Genomic DNA, 17814 nt, shown 5'->3' with positions numbered 1-17814 from the left:
TCTAACTGGAGCAACCAGACAAGAAAAAGAAATAGAAAGCATCCAAGTTGGAAAGAAAGAAGTAAAATTGTCTTTTTTGCTGATGATATGATCTTTTATATATAGAAAATCCTAAAGACTCCACCAAAAAACTGTTAGAACTAATGAAGAAATTCAGTAAAGTTGCAAGGTACAAAATCAATATGTAGAAGTCAGCTGTGTTTCTATATACTTACAATAAAATATCTGAAAAAGAAATAAAAAATCTCATTCACAATATCATCAAAAACAAATAGGGATAAATTTTTAGCAAAAAGGTAAAAGATGTGTACACTGAAAACTGTAAGACTTTGGTAAAAAAAAAAATTGAAGAAGACACAAGCAAATGGAAAGATACTCCATGTTCATGGATCAGAAGAATAGCCAAAGCAGTCATAAAAGAAGAACAAAGCTGAAGGCATAAAACTTCCTGATTTCAAATTATATTACAAAGATATAGTAATCAAAACAATATGGTACTGGCATAAAAATAGACAACATAGACCATAAAAACTGAATCAAGAGCCTGTAAATAAGCCCTTACAATACAGTCAACTAATATTTGGCAAGGGAGCCAAGAATACTCAATGGGGAAAAAATAGTCTCTTCAAAAATGGTGTTGGGAAAAATTAGAGTAATTTTTCTAAGATTTAAAGGAAACTGACAGATTTCCTGATTTTTTTTAACTATGTCAAAACTTTCTTTTAGCTTTTTTGGGATTTTTGTTATAGAGTTTGGGGAAAAATTAACGACAGTTCCATAAAAATCTAAACCTCCCCAAAATGAGGCAGTTATTAACTCTAAAAGGAAATGTAACTATTGTACAATTCATATCTCAGCAGTGAGCAATATGTACACAGTAATAATATATAACTATAGTCATAATAATGTAAAAATTAAAAGTTGATTTCACCAAAAATAATTATGTAAATATCCTAGATGAATGGCAATTGGTAAAAGGCAGTTAAATCCTCTGCTTTCATAGTAGAAAATCAACTTATAACACTAAAATTTATAGAATGAGAAATAGGAATTTGAACAAAAGTTTTAGAAATATAGAAGTAAATTCTAAAAGAAACTGAGTTGAAAGTGTTTTGTTCAGGAGAGAAGTTATTTGGGAGGGAGGAGGAAATGAAGCAGTGGACTACTTGCTACTTTTCATTAGAAACACTGTATTACTATTTGGCTTTTAAATTATGTATATGTTTCACTCTGAAACATAAAAAAATACTGGTGTGTGTGTGTGTGTGTGTGTGTGTGTGTGTGTGTGTGTGTGTATGCCATATTCACTACAAGTACAGAAATTCACCCAAGGTAGATCAAATGAAAACACTACACATAGGCAACAAGGAAATTTGAAGCAATCAAATTTAGGACACAAAGCCAGCCTTCAAAGTCTGGCCATTACTCTGTAAATCTTTTTCTCTGTAGGACCACAAAGATCCTTGTCTCTACTTAGATTTATGTATTTGCTTCATTTTTCTCCTTGCAGATTGATCTTAACATCTTCTCTTCTTCCCTTACAACTTCTGCTTGCTGGCTGTTCAGGCTCTCCAAGGAACCAGTTCTGGCACTGACTTCACAAGAAGAATCCAGTAGGCACATTTTTCAAAACAATGTTTGTGTTTGTGTCCCTTGGTTCGAATTCTAAAGGTTGAGACTGAATGATTAGGTCTATGTACAGATTGTCTGCCCATTCATGATATCACATGATACAAACATGACCACCCAAGCCCATCACCTCAACAAGAGTTCTGAAAGGATAAAATTTCAAAGAAGGGGCTACTGTTGGAAAGTTATATAGACGTACCTATTCACCCAATCATATTCCATGCTTACCAAACTAACTTTAAATAATTTGATTTACCTGAAGTTTGCCTACTGGGGAAACCAAGGCACTGGACTTTGGGACTTATATTTCCTCTTTGTAAATTAATAAGTTGACTTCAACAATATATACAAAAGGAGAGAAGATAAACAGAATAGGTCTACAAAGAGGAAAATTAAAAATAGACAGTGGGAAGTATGGACAAAGAAAGAGAACTAGAAAATTCCTTGACTTTCCATTCCTGAGGTTTGGCTCCTCATCATGAAATTCTTTCCATGAGATTCACCTGTAGCCCGCAGGGCTGATCCACTTGAGTCAATTCTGGTTTTTCAACTGTGGCACATTGACAAAAATATTAAAAATTTTAAAAGCCTGAAACACTGTGTCAGACCCTAAAGTCAGACTGCATTAAATTGTTCAAGGTAGTGCTGTCTTATGAGGTTTCTTGGCAGTCAGCCAACTTTAACTAACCTTCCTTGAGTCAATAATATTTATGGATTTGTTCATCCAAACAAAATATATTTAATAAAAAGCCTACAGTAATATTTTTACTTGTGCAAAGAAAACTATATAAACCCTGAATATTTTAATCAGCAGTAAATATGAAACGTTGTCACTGAGTCTTTTTTCCTCACCCATTTTTTTTTAGTCCAAGAAGTATGGTAGGAAGACCATGGGAGTATTTTGAGTAAAATTATGATAAACCTAGCACTTTTAGATTTTACAGACTACAAAGATAGTTATAGAATCCAAAATCTCAGTACCTTTAATATGTCATGGATGTCATAATGGCTTCGTATGTAGTTTTCTCTGAATCGTGTTTAGACTTTACTTCAAATGTCAAGACATAGAATACAACAATGATGTTCATTGATTCTCACCATAACTTCGACTAACTGCAATGCACATAGAGAAAGAATAATAGCATGGTATTGTAAGTGCTTGCATTAAAGAAAGCTACAAGGCATGGCATGTGGATAGAAAGAAAGGGTTTTTAAGAGACAAAACAAAATGTTATCCACTCACTAAGTGAAAAATCAAGACCCCCATAAAAACACTTAAAAGAATAGCTGAACTCACTAGTTTTAAATGGTTTTTTAAAAAAAAATGTAAGAAAAAAAGCAAAAAAGTGAAATAAAATTTGTTCCCTCAAATTGTCCTACCTAATGTTACATAATTATTCTACTTCATTAGTTTTTCTTAGCTAGAGAGGTTGGGGAAGAATGTTAATAATTCATAATATCTTCGGGATGCCTGGGTGGCTCAGCTGGTTAAGCGTCTGCCTTCGGCTCAGGTCATGATCCCACAGTCCTGGGATCGAGTCTTGCATCTGGCTCCCTGTTCAGTGGAGAACCTGCTTCTCCCTCTGTCCGCTGCTCCCCCTGCTTGTGCTCTCTCTCTCTGACAAATAAATAAAATCTGAAAAATAATAATAATAACTCATAATATCTTCGATAAGGCCTTTAAGATTCTCTATCTTGTCCAATAGCCAGTCATCTGGAAATATTTCACTTTCCAAGTTAGCAAACCAGTGAATAAAACATATTTCATAGTTCTTCTGTTGCTTGTTAGTTAGCCTATGTCTACCAAAAGTGTGGTCCTACTCTTTGATATCAAGGTAGTGCTTATTCAGGGTACATTTTTTAAGGCTAGTGATTTCTTCTTCAGCCTGGACCTAAAGGAAGGATTAGAATCCCAGTGAGGGACATAGCCTGCAGATCAGCTACTTCCAAAACAGGGCAATCTCAGGGACCTGTGGGTAAACAGGAAATTGTAACCAGGATCCTGCCCCCTCTTACATTATATCTTGCTGTTTAATTTTCTGCAGAAACAATATAATTAATCTTGGCAGTGGAGAACTTAACAATTGCTTCTCTCCACCTAATGTTGAACTCTTTGTTTCCCTTTGCCTTAAATATTACTGAAGCATAATTTCACATGCGTGCAAAAAACAGCCCATAGAAGAGTTTTTGCTTGTATCCTATGTACACTTTTATGGTAAGGACCATACTATGGAACAATTTATGTGCTGTACATCTTCAGAAGTTGCTAAATGTCACTAACCAGAATTAAGGATAGCCCCGTGGAATGCATCTTAATATTATCTTACAACCAGGCTAAGGGTAACAGAATTTTCTCTAAATCACTTAGATTCTATAATAGTGCTTAAATGAGAACTTATCTTCCCACTCAACAACATTATTTTTTTTTCTGGGCCAACTTCTCACAGTTAAACATAAAACACTATTTATACTCACTATGAAAAATTGTTAACAGGTGCACCTGGGTGGCTCAGTGAGTTAAGCGACTGACTCTTGATTCCTGCTCAGGTCATGATCTCAGGGTTGTGAGGTCAAGCCCCACGTTGGGCTCCGCACTGGACATGGAGCCTGCTTAGGATTCTCTCTCCTTCTCTCTCTCCCTCTGTCCCCTTCCCACTCTCTCCCTCTCTAAAAACAAAAACAAACAAACAGCAACAACAAAAAGTTGATATGCAGTTGTTACGGAAATAATAAGTTATGCAGTGAATAATTAAATGATTACTATTTTCCTAAAGGTCTAATCCTTACATCTACTTTAAACTACAGCAAAAAGCCAAGACTAGGGGCACTTGGATGGTGCAGTTGGTTAAGCGTCTTGACTCTTGGCTTCAGCTCAGATTGTGGCCTCAGGGTCTTGAGAGTGAGACCTGCATGGGGTTATACCCTCAGTGTGGAGTCTGCTTAAGAGTCTCTCTTTCTCTGCCCCTCACACTCATACTCTCTCTCTCAAATAAATAAATAAATCTTAAAAAAAAAAAGCCAAGACATATCATTCTTTTTGATGCCTAGCTGTTAAGACTTTGAATAAGGTATGATAATCTACAGCAAAAAGTCAAATATGAGGCTGAGGTTCAAAAACTCTTGCTATTGATTGTATAATGTTTTATTGTTTTTTTAAGTTTTTATTTTAATTCTAGTTAAGCATACAACATTAGTTTCAGGTGTACAAGATGATGATTCAGCACCTCCATACATCACCTGGGGCTCATCACAAGTGCCCTTCTTAATCCCCATCACCTATTTAACCCATCCTCCCACCCTCCTCTCCTCCGGTCACCGGAGGTTTGTTCTCTATAATTAAGAGTCTGTTTCTTGATTTATCTCTCTCTCTCTTAATTTTTTCCCTTTTGTTTCTTAAATTCCACATATGAGTGAAATCATACGGTATTTGTGTTTCTCTGACTTATTTCTCTCTCTAGCTCCATCCATGTCATTGCAAATGGCAAAATTTCATTTTTTTAATGGCTGGGTAATATTCCATTATATATATGTGTATATATATATATCTCCCATCTACTTTATCCATTCATCAATTGATGAACACTTGGGCTGCTTCCATATCTTGGCTATTGTAAATAATGCTGCTATAAATATAGGGGTGCATGTATCTCTCTGAATTAGTGTTTTTGTATTCTTTGGGTAAATATCCAGTAGTGTGATTGCTGGATCACAGGTTCTATTTCTAACTTTCTGAGGAAACTCCATACTGTTTTCCACAATGGCTGCACCAGTTTACATTCCTACCAATAGTGCAAGAGGGTTCTCCTTTCTCCACATCCTCATCAAAACCTGTTGTTTCTTGTGTTGTTGATTTTAGCCATTCTGACAGGTGTGAGGTCATCTCTCATCATAGTTTTGATTTGCATTTCCCTGATAAGTCATGTGTCTGTTGGTGATTGTGTACTGTTTTATTCAAAAATAACAATTTCGGGAAAATGCCTGCCTGTGGTAGAGAATAACGACATAGCTCATAACTTTATTCTAAATATCCAAATGAATGCTCAGAGAGTCCTATACTTGATTCTTCAATAAATTCTTTGTAAATGTGAACCAAACGATGTGTCAGTTTCATCCCTAGGATGAAATCCCTAGATCTTTTTAACATGAAGCATATTTTCAACTATTGATTTATCTTCATTTGACCTTTAAACATTTTTCAAATTGATTACACCATCTGTAACATAATATTTCAAAAATTATTCCTAATCTAAAAACTGATTTTGGGGGGTGCCTGGGTGGCTCTGTCAGTTAAGCATCTGACTTCAGCTCACGATCTCAGGGTCCTGGGATCAAGCCCTACATCAGGCTTCCTGCTCAGCAGGGAGTCTGCTTCTCCCTCTCCCTCTCCATGTGCCCCTCTTCCTGCTTGTGCTCTCTCTGTCTCTCTCAAATAAATAAATAGAATCTTAAAAATAAAAAATAAAAATAACTGATTTTAGGGAATATTTAGGCAGTAAATAGTATAAAACAATTAAACATTTTATCACTTGGTAATAATGTTGTATTGAATTATCCACTTGATTATACTTTGTCATGATTAAAGGACATGTCAGCAATAAGCTATACAGAGAAACTGGAAAATAAGATTTACTGAACTGAGTACTATTCAGTGTTGCTATTCTGACCCTCCTTTTCTCTTCCATGTTCCAATAGAATGTTTCAAATTAGCAGAAATTCTTCCTTCCTGAATTTAAAAAAACATTTGATAAGGCATTAAGTTCCCCATTCTCTTATTTTTGTTTAAACAAAATGAGACATAAAATGATCAGAAATTCAAAAAGTGATTCAAAGATTCAAAAAGGGTAACTCAACTAAATATTCTGATGAAACAGAGTTTTATTATTCTTTTTGTTAACTCTTGGAAACAAAAGACACTATCCAAAACACATGCTTAATAACACCACCACTAATATACAACTACTTTAAGGTGTAATGAATTATTACTTTTTAATTAAAATCAATTGATCTCTTTTTTCTAAAAATAGACTTAAGTCTTACAAAGCTTCCCATGTATCTAAAGAAGCATGATTTGCACTTACAGCAATTTTTTAAATATTTATTTTGCCAGGTAGATAGTAAACAGAAGCAAAGGTTGAAAAATAAATTCTAAAGATTTATATCAGTGTATGTCTATAAATTATCATATATTCTAATAACTTTCCTGTTTTACAACTCCTTTTGGTGCAGGAAAAAATATTAAAATATTTTCATGTCCTCTTTCTTTCCTTGCCCACTATGAATAATTCTCTTTTGCCCCTTAAATTCCTGGGTTTTGTTGTATAGATCAGGGTGCCAGAATTGAAAGAAGTTTGAGCTAGTTAGATGGCTTTAAATGGGAAATGACAGAGTTGCTTAAGGACGAAAAATATGGCAAGGAAGAAAAAATAAAGAATAAAAGGGCAAAAAATGTTAAAGATCAATCCATCTGGCTTTAGGGGATATTTGGGGGAGTTCTGAGGATCACAGTTTAGGGTGATCTGCTCCACCATGTGGTGCAGGACTCTAAGAAGGTAAGTGGGAGAAAGGATTTAAAGAAATTCTGTTGTGTATTATTGCTGAAACTTTTCTTTGGTGTTTTTTGGGGAGACAATTAAGGTGCTTTCCAAGTTTTTAGAGATGTTGTATTATGTTTTTTATTTGTGTGTTTGTTTTCTAATTATATACCGTGTTCAGGTTGATTTCAGAATGAGAGTAATCAGGTCCAGCTTTATATAAATTATAATATAGATTATTATTGCTCCACTAGTGGTGGATATTTAATCTGTAATTTCAAGGAAATTAGTCTTATTTTTAAATTTCTCCCAAGTTTTGCTATGAGCTGTAACATATTAAACCAGATGATTAGGAAGCTGATATATATTCTGTAGCTCCTATTTGGTTACAAGTACCAAATAGCTTATGAGTAAATATTTAAAACCACACAAGTTAAAACAGATTGTGGCATGGTAAGTCCACAATAATGCATAACTAACATTTATTAAATGCTTACTCTGTGCCAGGCTTTGTTCTAAGCAGCTGACATGCATTAATTAATTTGATATACTACAATTCAATGATGTAGAACTAGGTTTTCCCCTATTTTTCCAAAGAGGAAACTGAGGCAGGAAAAAGATAAATAACATGCTAAAAGTCACACAACACCAGCTGGTGTATAGTAGGGCTGGATTCAAAACCAGTCTGGTTCCAGAACCTGCCTTCTTAACCTCTGTATTACACTATCTCTTTAATCAAGGCTTGTATTTAATCTATAAACTGTAAAACATTATATTACTGGTAATCACCCAGATAGGGAAAAAAATGGAATATAAAGGCATTTCATAATTAATAACAAAGATATATAAGGAAATCAATTTTTACACTCTGAATTTCAAAACAATTTTGTTCTCAATAATACAAATAATATGCTTTGTGCTGTATTTTGCTAATGTTCTACCTAAACCATGTGCTTACCTGGCTTTCTGGCTAGAACTGTCATTGTTACCACTACTGGCTAATGCACACATAAATCTTGGTGTGACTTACTTAAGAATAAAAAAAAGCAAATCACTTTTTTTTTAATCTTTTTTTTTTTTTTTTGACAGAGAGAGACGCAGTGAGAGAGGGAACACAAGCAGGGGGTATTGAGAGAGGGAGAAGCAGGCTTCCCGCCGAGCAGGGAGCCCGATGCGGGGCTCGATCCCAGGACCCTGGGATCATGACCTGAGCCGAAGGCAGACGCTTAACCACTGAGCCACCCAGGCTCCCCAAAGCAAGTCACCTTTGTCTGCATGTTTTTCTTAAGTGAGGGAAAAAAAATAGTGTGTCGGATTGTTTCAGATTTATAAAGGGAAAATTTGACTGAGGGCTTCTAGGAACACCTAGTGTCTGCCCATGTATAGTACAAAAGGATGAAATCTGTCTACAAAGAGAGATGATAGATAAATTGTGTATTATGTATTATAATTCATTTAACACATAACATATATATTTGACAAAACTGATAAATACAAATCCTATTGCTGAATCTGGGTTGCTACCTGAGAAAGTCATATCAGGCTTCTTCATTGTTGCTCTAGGGGCATAATAGGGTGATGGATGTAAACCCTAGGGGTACAGATTATCAGTTAAAATTCATGGTCATCTTGAAGAGAAATGCATGTCACGGAAATGTAGAAATGGTCCCAATAGGGCACTAATAGGGTCAGTCTGTGGACAAATATATCTGATGATCACCATGGTAACAACCCTGACAGGTCACACATGGAGTAATCTTTCCTTCATCATCTGAAGAGATAATTCTCCTGGGGATGACCTATACTGAGGCTTTACCAGGATTATCTCTGTAGGTGTTGAAATAAAATTACCACTTCCATAGGGATTTGCCTAGAAAATGACCTTCTCATGGAATAATCTAAGTCACTTCAAAATATGGTACTTACAGGACTATTTTCAGACTGATGAGAGCATTAGTAACCATTCTAAGAGAGTGTTCCCAGAAACACCTAGATAGGCTAGACAGATTTCCAAACCATCCTATTGTGCAGTTCCATGGGACTCCCTAAATGTGGAAGTTAAAACCCAGGAACTTTTCAACATGTGGATGAGTTCATCCACAAAGCTGTTTGTGACTCTGACAATATTTTGTGGGGTTTTTTGGTGTGGAGAGATGAATGCGTTATGGGAGACCTTCAGAAAATCTCATTTGGGGAACTCAAAATATCTCCCACCACCATGTAATAATTTTTTTCCCTCCATATGCGAGGTAGGTAAGATTAATGGATTATGATTTTTGTCTGTTGTTCTTACTCAAAGAATTGTCAAGATCCACTGCTCCTTCCTAGAAAATAAGGTACTAACTCTGCTGGGGAAGAGTTTCTTGCAATGTGTAAGTCCTCAGCTCAAAGCACCTTTCTTTAGGCATCAGTTCGGTTTTGTTTTGTTTTGTTTTGTTTTCTGTTTTTATGAAGGATAAAGAAAAGCTTGGCCTCAGTGCCCCAAATTTGGCATGAGGATTATGAGTAGGTCTCACCATGGGCCCATGCCTTCTTCCCTGGGGAAGGTAATAAAAGAGATTGGAACACCTTTATCCCTTTTGACATTAACCCAGTCCTGCTGGTGGAGACTCTCCGATAGGTGTTGAACAAGCCTTTTGTCATTCACTCCCATCTCTGAAATTCCAAACCATGGAAAATTAAAGAATCCAACCTTCAAGCAGAAGGCAAAAACAGTGCAGGTAATATCTTGATATTGCTTGTCACTATGTTTGAGATAGAAGAAAGGAACAATGAAAATTTTGGCTGATGCCTGTATTTTGAAGACTTATTATTTTTCTCTTTGTGATATAACAGTTTCAACAAGCAGACCAATCCCCAAATGGGAAGTATCTCTATTTTTGACAAGCCCTAGAACTGTACAGAAACTACCCAACTTGTGGCTGAAATTCTCCAAACATTGACCCCATGCAAGTGTAGATCTAAAGAAATATGATAAACAAACAAATAAACAAAAATTAACAAACTGAAAAACAAGTGTAGAGGATGAGGTGAAAATGTGCTGACCTAATAACTGTAGAACTATCTGGAGTGTATTAGATTAAAGGCAAGAGAAATTGTACGTAAGCACAATATTCTAGTTGATAATTTTTTTTTTCTCCACAGAAGTGTAAGTTAGCAATTCTAATACTGCTATCCATGTGTGCTGGACTTAAAAAAATAAGATGGCAGATAGTAGGAGCCAGGTGTCTCACTGTTGGAGTGAGGTTTACAAATAAACAAGTAGAAGAGGATAGAAGGATTTTGTGGTGGAGCATTAAAGTTGGAGACATCAGTATGAACTCATGTTTAGTCTAATATGGATATAGATGGTTACATATAAAAATATTTATAGATATGTGTATATACACAGGTTAGTATATACATATGTATTTCCTTCCTCTATCAGCTGAGAGGACCTAGAAGCAATGACATTTTAAAAGCAAAGAGCTTATCTAGCATGTAAATCTGGTTTCTAAGATCATTCTCCAGTTTAAAAAAAAAGAAAGGATCCTTGGATAAATAGCTGATTCTAGGACTGGTGCAGGCAAAACATTAACTGGATCATCTTGTAGTGTCAAAAAGTAAGGAAGTGCTCAAAATAAAACAACTCCTCATGATGATGGGGATATGTCAAGGAAACATGGACACCACTGAAAGAGCTACCAATGAGCAAAACTGGCACAATTCAAACAAAAAAATAAAGTAGCATTAGATTAAAACCCAGCATAAAATAAATGCCCATAAGTCCTACTAATATAAACTAATGATTAAATAAGTAAATGGGAGAGAAGAGACAAATCTCTCAATCTCTCATACAGAAGAATTACAAATAATTTATGTTGATACTCTGTCTTCAAGGAGATGGAGTATAACTCCCACTCCCTAAGTGTAGGCTGTGCATAGATAGTGACTTCCTTTCACAAATTACAGTATGGAAAGAGAGAAGAAAAAGACTAACTTTACAGTGAAGAAACCTGACAAAAATAACTCAGCCAGGCAATCAAGGTCAACATCAATAGTTTCAGTCATATTGACAATATGTACCCTTGATATGAGGCAATGAAAACAACACTTTACGTCTGTCATCTTCCTCTCAAAACCCATAATGCCAGTCTAAATAGTGAGAAAAATATCAGAAAAACCACAACTGAGAGACATCCTACACAATGCTTAACCTATACTCTTCAGAACTGTCACAGCTAAATGTAATGTGGTATTCTGAATGAGACCTTGGAACAGTTAAAGGACACTTGGTAAAACTAAGGAAATCTGAATGAAGACTTTATATATTTGTATAGACTGGTTAATAGTAATGCATCAGTATTGGTTCATTAATTGTAATGTATCATACTAATTTAAGATGTTGATAATAGGGGAAACTGGGTGAAAAGTATGGTAATTCTCTGCACCAACTGTGATTTTTCTGTAAATCTAAAACTCTCCTAAAAAAATGAAGTTTATTAGGGAAAAAAGTACACATCTCACTGTGTGTGTCTAGTTGAATTAATTTTGCAAGCACTGGCAGCCTTCTCTGATTTAACATATTTTTAAGTGTTTTTACCAAAATAGCAATTTAATAATTTTTAATAGAATATGTGAACATGTAATGACAAAAGAATTGCATGCCAATTGTGATTGGTAAACTAATAAAGAGATAAAGGTAGTGTTAATTATCACACTGCTCCTCTGTCCCCCAGGGAACTATTATTAACAGTAGGGTGTATATTCTTCATGTCATAAAAACATATATACACATATTTAGGAGGTTTTTTTAATTATGTTAATCACCATACATTACATCATTATTTTTGATGTAGTGTTCCATGATTCGTTGTTTGCGTATAACACCCAGTGCTCCATGCAGTACATGCCCTCTTTAATACCCATCACCAGGCTAAACCATATTACATACATTACTCTAGAATTTGAATTTGTCACTTCCTTGCACATTACACATGAACATCCTTCCAGATAAATATATCGTGTCCCCTCTTCTTATAATGTCACAAAATTCCATATTATGAAAACAGAGTTTATTCAACCATAACTCTATGGATCCTATTTAGGTTGTTTCCAGTTTTTACCCTCTCTGTAGTAAGTATCTCTTATAGGTAGTCTGCTATACTCATGCCTTTATTTCTATATAGTAGGTTCCCTGTGGTGTATGGATGTTTCTAATTTAAATAGATTTTCCAAGTTTACTTTCCAAAAAGTAGGAAATTAGCATTCTTACTAATGATCGAATGTATGACAATAACTCAATGATTGTATGTATGAATATAACTCTTTCCTTATATCCTCACCAAGCTAGATGTCTCTCTTTTAGAGTTTTACCAATTTGATAAATGAAAAATGCTATCTCATTCTTGCTTTAATTTCCATTTCCTTGACTAATAGTGAGATTCAGCATCCTTTCATGTATTTATTGATCATTTGGATTTCCTCTTAGTTGTTTTTCCATTCATAGATGGTACCCTTTTTTTTTTTCTTATTGGATGGTCTGTATTTTTTCTTAACAAATTTAGAGATCTTTTTATGTTAGGAGGATTAATTCTCTAAATCATATATAGCGTGGAGTTAAATGACATGCCTACTGCAAAGAGTAATTGTGAGAATTAAATGATTTAATATATGTAAAGCAGAACAGTTCCTGCTCCATGAGGAGTACTAATTAAATGTTAGTTGCTATTATAATTATTACTACTAATATTTTCCTTAATTTTATCTTTTGGAATTTATTGGGATATAATTTGCTATAAAATGTGCTTTTAATTTTAAGTAGACAAATATGTCCACTTTTACTTTGTGTCTTACTTAGAGAGAGCCTCCTGGCCACTTTATATATAAATTTTCTTCTATAATTTCATCTAATATTTTTAACATTTATCTTTGTTTTAACATTTAGACCTTAATATTTGATTTAGTTTTACATGTGGGATGAAAGAGAGGTCTTATTCTGGTTTTTTTTTTCTTTCAGATGGATAACCCATTAACACCACTTATTAACTTAATAATCCTTTACTCATTTAATTAATATATCACTATTACATTAATTTTCTGTATATACTTAAATCTGTTTCTGAATGCTTTATTCTGTTATACTTCCTAGTTATTTCTTCTCATGCCAATACCTTACTGGTTTGGTTACAGTGACTTTATAGCCAAGATTAATATCTAGTAGAGCAATTTCTCCATCATTGTTCTTTTTCATATTTTTATTATTTATTCCTGGTTTTTTATTCTGCCACTTGAATTTTAAATAAAACTATTTATGTTGAGAACTGCAGGGTAGGGAAGGGTGAATGTCTTTCAGGAGGCCATGTGAGCCCCATTTCTGACAACAGCAACCATAATTACATACCTTATTTATATCTGTCCTCTCCACCTCTTTCCTCGTCTTGCTCTCCATTCTACCCCACTCCTGCTTTCTGCCAAATAAACTCTTTGCCCCCAAGACCTTGCCTTGGGCTCTGCTTTTGGGTGAACACAAATTAAGACACTTTTCTCTTTTTTAAAATAAAAATAAAAATATTTATCTCATGAAAGCAGTTTTAGCTAATCCCCACAGTATAATCTCTTTCAATAATTTCTATGTAGTCAATGATAATTTGATTTCCTTTTTTTATCAAATGGATATTTTGGAGAGTTTTTATTGATTTAAAAGTAGCTAAGCTTTTTACAATTATAATTTTAAAAATGTGGTCTATGAAAATAAAAAATACATCGTTTTCTTTTTCAACAAAGTAAATGATCAATTTTACAAATGTTGCCAATATAATGTGTAGTCCTGTTGAGTATAAGTTTCTACATATAAATTTACTGAAGAGAGGAGCTTCTTATATTATTTAAGTAGTTTATATACACCCAGTTCTGTCAACTCAATTTTAAAAATTATTCTTATTTCTGGTTTTTGCTTTGTATATTTCATTGATAATATTATTTAGTGCATATGGTTTTGTTTGCTTTATCATTATGTAGTTTAATGCATTTGCCTAGAATTTTCACTTGGTCTTGTTTCAATTTTGTCACATTTGCTTTCTTTTGGTTTTTCATTTGCCTGGTATAATTTGCCTGGACCCTTGTTTTCAATATTTTCCCAACTCTGTTTGAAGTAAGTTTAGCTAATTTTTTTTTCACCCAAACTGACAATTCCGTTTTTAATTGTGAAAGTCAGTAGTTCACATAAGTTTCACAGGTCACTTTTTTATTACTTTGCCTTATTTTAGGTTCACTATTTAACTATTTTCCCCTAATTTCCTTTCCTTTCCTCTGACACGAGCAGTTATCTTTTCATTACCTTTTTTCTTCTTTCTTAACAAATAAGGTCTACTATACCTACCAGATCTACTGCTTTTTACCTTCCTGTTCCTAACAAGCATAATTAAACTACATATCTCTATTATTATATTAAAATAAAATATCAGTTCTCCCTTTCACCTTACTTGGCAACTTCCACCATAATAAGATGAAAATTTAGGGGCACCTGGGTGACTCAGTCAGTTTAGTGTCTGCCTTTGGCTCAGGTCATCATCCCAGAGTCCTGGGATCGAGCCCTGAATCCTGCTCACCAGGGAGTCTGCTTCTCACTTTCTCTCTCTCCCTCTGCCCTGCACTGCTCATTCTCTCTCTGTCTCTCTCAAATAAATTAAAAATCTTAAAAAAAACAAGATGAAAATTTAAAAATTATTTTATATTCACTCAGTTTAGCCATTGCTCTAAATAAAACCTTTAGCATATTTTACTCCTCCACTCATCCTACTCCATTCACAACTTTGTTTTGCTCTAATTTAACCTTCTGGGTTGCAGGTTATGACTGGAGTTTCTTTCACAATTTATCTCCTCTGTTTCAAAAATTCTTACTTCATGATTCTATTACAAATTCCTAAGCAATATTACTAATTCCTTAAGATTTGTAACCTATGTAAGATTCATCACTCCCCACTTATTTTTTTCTTTGTCTTTCCCTACTTTGAAAGCTCTCTTGTAATTTAATTATCACTTGCTAGAATACTTCCTAAAGTATTTTTGTTAGGGTATAAAACTGTTATGCTTTCTGAATCCTTACCAGCTCAAAATGCCCTTCATTTTCTCTCAAAGGTAAATGGCTAAACTGGAGAATCGATGGCTTCTTTTCCTCTCTCAATAGACTGTTGTCATTATTGTTCTGTATGCTAATTTCTAATATTACAGATGAGAAGTCTGATACTAGTTGTTAATCTGCTGTTAATTTGTTTTTTCTTTCTGGAAAGAGCTTCCTTTATCCTTAAAATGCAGAAATATCATCATGCCATGATCTTTTTAATGAATCGTATTTGAGAAACAGTGAGTCTAATATAGTCTTTCATCAGCAAAGAAAATTTTATTTAATTTTCTGTTTATTACTTCCACATTTATTCTTTTTTCTCTTTCTGAAATTCCGATTTTATTATATTCTCACTTCTGGAACTATCCTCCAAGCCTTTTCTCTTTTCCTCATGATTTCTATCTCTCTTTGTGTTTTTGCTTTTGGTTTTTTCATGCTACAGTTTTTTGTTTTGTTTTGTTTTTTTGTTTTTGTTTTTGTTTTTTTTATTTTGTTTTACTTAATGTCCCAAACTACTAATTTACTTATCAGCAGGAACCATTATTTTTTTCAGTTAGTCTAGTGAGACTTTTTTTTTTAAGATTTTATTTGTCAGAGAGAGAGAGAAGAGAGAGAGAGCACAAGCAGGGGATGTGGCAAGCAGAGGGAGAATGCAGGTTCCCCACTGAGCAAGGAGCCTGAAGCGGGACTTGATCCCAGGACCCTGAGATCATGACCTGAGCCGAAGGCAGACGCTTAACCGACTGAGCCACCCAGGCATCCCTAGTGAGACTTTTTTTTAAAAATCATGATTCATAATTCTAAGAAGTTTTTTGTGTGTGTCCTATCATTTTGTCCCTGGAAGCCTTTGCTTTTAAAGGTTAATTCTGGTTTGTCTCCCTCTCTGTTTTGATCTTGTTTTATTTTTTCCCTCCCTTCCCCTATGATCCTCTGTTTTGTTTCTTAAACCAAAGATACTCTTAATCATAGGAAACAAACTGAGGGTTGCTAGAGGGGAGGGGGGTAGAGGGATGGGGTAACTGGGTGATGAACATTAAGGAGGGCACTTGATGTAATGAACACTGGGTGTTATATATAATACTGATGAATCACTGAACTCTACCTCTGAAATTAATAATACCCTATATGTTAATTAATTGAATTTAAATTTTAAAAATACATAAAAAATTAAAATAAATTTTAAAAAATAAAGGTTAATTCTGTCTCTTCCATTACTTTTAGTCCAATGAGAGCCATCAGGTTTTAGCTTGGTCTTTACCTTTGTGGTGACTGAATCTACTTAAGTGATTAGCACTTCCCCTTTGCTCATGTTTGATTTTCCTTGGCTGTTCAGCAATCTGTTAGGCTCCCTCAAATAGGAAAAAACTAATAACTGATAAAAGGTACAGCAGTTTTTTGGTTTCTTCATCTTTTCTGATAAGCCAGGTTTTTTGTTTGTTTTAATGTTTCCTCTCTTTTGAGGCAGAAGAAAGGGCATTTTTGCTCTCTGGTCTCTTTCAACCACAGGGACAGTGAACAAATCAGCCCAGTGGTTTGCTTCTGGCCTGGGTTTAGCTTGTTTCCTTCTAGGCCATAGGCCATTGGAAACATAGCCCTCCTCAACAGAACTCACAAATTTGCTTGAAATACTGGATTTCACACCAAGCCTTGAAGAGACATGGGCCATCTCTTCTGTCATTGCTTCCTTACCCAGCTCTTGCCTAACACTAAGAAGAATGAATTCTTAACCTAAATTCTCATGCTCTGGACAGTCCTGCACCTATGAGGGCATAGGTGTGCCTGAAGAAGGAACGGACAAGTGATCCTATTAAGAAACCTCCCCCCTCAAACCCACCAACAATCACAACCTTACCAATGTAATTTATCTGAGAGACTCTTTGGACCAATCTAACATTCTTGTGTCCTGCAGCCCTGATCCATCTTCCTGGAACTCTCTTTCCCCACTTCTCTTACTTTCTTCAGCTTTCTGCTCAAATGTGACCTCCCATAGGGGCCGTCCCTGTTCACTCTATGTAAAACAGCAAAAACCCATTCCCCTGTCCTCTTAACCTGCTTTATTTTTCTTTGTAGCAATCAGTTTATTTTTCTTATTATCTGTCTCTGCTTACTAGAATATAAAATATATAAGAGCAAGATTTTTCCTGTTTTTCCTCATTGTTATTGCTGTATTTTCATAACCTAAAACAGTGCCTGAAATATTATAGTTGCTTAAAATATACATGTTGAATAAAGAAATAAATGAGATTCTGTTACAAACAGTGGCTTCGGATATATTTTCTTAAATTGGTCAACTCACAGATCTGGTTGTTTTATTATTCCATAGGCAGAGTAGGTGGTGAGAAAAAAAATCCAGAATATGTGGTCAAGCTTTCACTTTCTATCTGAATACTCCCACCATGGACCATATGAATTTTTTAATCCAATCACTTTTACTTCCAAATAGATAAAACAAATTTGTATGAATTCCTAATCAAAGATCACACACTGAACACATGATTTTATTTCTGTTCCTTTTTTAAACCATACTAAAGTGATAATGAAGAATTTTTT

General features: G+C 34.5%; 1 long non-coding RNA gene across 2 annotated transcripts in view; it reads left to right on the top strand.

Moving 5' to 3' along the window:
- Nucleotides 1–17814, top strand: part of LOC148164056 (uncharacterized) — a 41872-nt gene that overhangs the window by 15720 nt on the left and 8338 nt on the right. The window contains exon 3 of one of the 2 annotated variants that reach the window (XR_015768309.1): nt 1511–3008. The exons of the other annotated variant lie outside the window; for it this stretch is intronic. This is a non-coding gene — a long non-coding RNA (uncharacterized LOC148164056). Of the gene's footprint in view, nt 1–1510; nt 3009–17814 lie in introns of those variants that run through there. 2 annotated transcript variants of the gene reach the window in all.

The sequence above is a fragment of the Eumetopias jubatus genome, unplaced genomic scaffold (genome assembly GCF_037043125.1).
Source record: "Eumetopias jubatus isolate StellerSeaLion01/CBP00866 unplaced genomic scaffold, mEumJub1_p1.0 scaffold_6, whole genome shotgun sequence".
In the NCBI taxonomy this organism is placed as follows: domain Eukaryota; kingdom Metazoa; phylum Chordata; class Mammalia; order Carnivora; family Otariidae; genus Eumetopias; species Eumetopias jubatus.
Note: the sequence above shows the minus strand (reverse complement) of the source record. Positions and strands in the feature narration are given on the sequence as shown.